The 3163-nt window shown below is 31.6% G+C and overlaps 1 pseudogene; it reads right to left on the bottom strand.

The window, feature by feature from the left end:
• Positions 1 to 1756: 1756 nt before the first annotated feature.
• Positions 1757 to 2837, bottom strand: LOC120123364 (annotated as a pseudogene).
• Between the last annotated feature and the right edge of the window lie 326 nt (positions 2838 to 3163).

Raw genomic sequence — 3163 nt, 5'->3', positions numbered from 1 at the left:
GTAAAAAAAATTTAAAAAAAAATTATGATTTGTAGCTTTTTCATCTTCAGCTTTGCGTTTGGAAGTAAATTATAATTTTACCCTTATTAATACATGAGCTCCACTCAATTATATATTTATATTTTATTTTAATAATTTAATATTAACATCATTAAAAGAATCATTTATAACTTCAAAATTTATTTCAATTATTTAAAAATAAATAAAATTCATGGTTTATAATTATATATATATTAAAATATTAATAGTAAGTTATAAAATATATTTTTATTATTAATGAGTTATCTTAAAATATTTTTATATTTTTATTATAATTTAAGTGATATATTTTATATATCATAGTATTAATAAGTGTAAATATAATTTAAATTGTATATTTTAATTTATAACATAATATTTACAATAGACATTTTATCTTTTCAAACTCATTTTTTAACAACAATCCCAAATAGTTAAATTCTAAAATGCACTTCTAAACAGAACTTTTAAAACTTGTTTTCTACTGCACTTTTAACAGTCAATTTTCAAAAGCCCTACCAAACTTGCCCTTAGTATCATTATTACTGCAACAATTTAATGAGCATAAGTTTAAGGGTAAATTATGTGTTTAATACTTAAATTATTAGTTTTAATTCGTTTTTGTATTTAAATTTTTAATTTTTTTTCAAAATCATACCTAACGCTGAGTTTTTGTTTCATTTTAGTGCCCATTAAAAATTTAACGTTAAGTTTTGGAAAAAAAATTGAAAGATTAGGTACTAAACGCATTAAGTTTTTTTATGGTGGGGTACTAAAATAAAACAAAAATTAAACGTTAGGTATGATTTTAAAAAAATTAAAGTTTAAATATTAAAATATACCAAAACTAATAATTTAAGTACTTAACGTGTAATTTTTCCTAAATTTAAATATGTTTTCCCCTTCAGTTAAGGATTTGTTGTGGAGTTATGCATAAACATTATATTAAAGGAAAAATTATTTTATGGACCATTTTTATCATGTCATTAATGGTTCCAACCAATTAAAATAATTTACATCAATCTTTATTTTTATGTCATTTATATACAAGAATATCAATTAATCGCATGAACCAAGTGACCTTGATGATAAAAGAATTGTTGTTATTCATTGAGGTCTCGGGTTCGAGCACTAGGAATATTAGAAGTGTGAACGTTTAATATCAAATGATTGAGAGTTATCTTTAAATAGATTATTGTTTATCCCGGATTAATAATGAATCCTTTAGGACTTGTGATGATGAAACAACCTGTAAATGATTTCATTTGAGCATTCTCATTTTATCTATTTAAACTTTCACCACCTAAATGATTTCTCGAAGTAACACAAGCAGAAGTCGAGTGTTGCTTTTACCGTTGTTGCTATAGATTTGGAGGAATTGATGAACGATTTCATCATGAAGTCTTGGGATCTCACAAAACTTGGACAACTTTTTGAATTTAAATCAACTCCTTCTAGTGCAATCTGATGAGATCGTCATTGTCATGTCCGATATTTTACTTTTTCTTTTCATTTTTGAGTATCGAATCAATTAAAGAAAATAGATGTATAACAATACAAATAAAAAAGGATTTTTCAAAGAAATATTTATCACAATCACAGATGTAAGGGATATTGGGAAAGGAAAGTCAATAAATTTTGGCTAGTTTGATAGATTTTATTTTAGGCAGTGTTTCAATTAATTGGTATTTCTAAGTATAAATGACATAAAATATAAATATTAATTAATATGATTTTTCTAATTGGTTGTAACCATTAATATGATCAAAACAGTCCATGAAATAATTTGTCCATTCCTATCACCATACCCTGTTGGCACCGACGATGACGCCCCCATTCTATTTGCAACCACCGAGGGAGCCACAATAATCGCCGGTAGTTGGCTTGTTAATATACCGCAGCCGTAGTTCATAAATTGCCCCACAAATTGTCTACTATGCCCCAATAGCTCATTGGAATCCTCAAGCGGTAATGTCGACGATTGATAACTTGAGCGACGAAAGTTGTCTATATCGAATCCGGTTTCTAGGGACGAAACTTTTCTTGCATGTCATCCATCTTCCTCTTCGGATTTCACATAATTACTATAACCCGCCACGCTCGAAGTCGAAGAAGATGACTGCAATGATGGCATCGCCGTCAGGCCGCTGAGGCGCCGCTTCCTGTTGACGTTAAGTTGTTTAGCTCTTTCCTTTTCGAGCACCATACGAGGAAGGAAATCAGGGTCTTCAACGACCTTGTAAAGAAACGGCAACATTTGTTGCGGCCGTCTCTCTGTGGCTTCTAAACGCTTGTTCATGTCTCGCAACTCTTTCTCCAACGATTTCTGTTCCTCTTTTAGCCTCGCTATTTCCATAACTATTTCTTCTTCTTCGTCTAAATCCTCAGCTTTCACTTTCCTGTATGAACTTTTGTTATGCTTTCTCCTCACTATGTTTTTCAACAAGTGCTTTTGCCCTCTGAGAAACCATTCGTTTGCAGACTCCTACTTATCCGGATCCACCTTTCTGAAACCATAAATCACCAAAAAGTACATGTATATGCATAAACACGGAAAGAACTCGAAAATGTATCATAGAAAGAAAAAACATTAAATAGAAAGTACTTACATAAGTATTAAGCTGGCGAACAAGGCTAGAAAAAATGCTGTGCTTGAAGTAAAGAGGCAAGATCCTCTGAGTGAAAAACGAATAGTCGATGACCATGAAACTGTTATTAGCTTTACCCCAAGTGACCACTGTGTTAGTCATGGGATCGTTCACCATCTGGTAAGTTTTTACTACGAAAGGCGCCACCATATTGTTACTGTTACCCTCCATCTGTACATAGAAAAGCCTGTCTCAGCTAATTCCCAGATTTTCCTTGTTTCAAGAGTTGAGGTGGAATTGTAGAAGAATCGTACTATGTAAATATAAGTGCCCAATATAAATGAGTATCGTGGCTACAATCGGGATGGGTTTGTTTGATATCTTTTTCTGGGTTCACGAGATGGGCTCCTCTTTTATCATCTTCGGCTACGTGTATCGGTCCCCATTGGTTTTAGTTTTAGACACGCGCGTGAGCAGGATTGTTTAGTCCGTCTGAGCTTTAAAATTAGTGACGTGGTCCCCTCGGGGTATAAACATTTGTTTGCTAGAAGACATGG

The sequence above is a fragment of the Hibiscus syriacus genome, unplaced genomic scaffold (genome assembly GCF_006381635.1).
Source record: "Hibiscus syriacus cultivar Baekdansim isolate YM2019G1 unplaced genomic scaffold, ASM638163v2 tig00110392_pilon, whole genome shotgun sequence".
Lineage (NCBI taxonomy): Eukaryota > Viridiplantae > Streptophyta > Magnoliopsida > Malvales > Malvaceae > Hibiscus > Hibiscus syriacus.
This window is presented reverse-complemented; position numbering and strand designations above follow the sequence as displayed.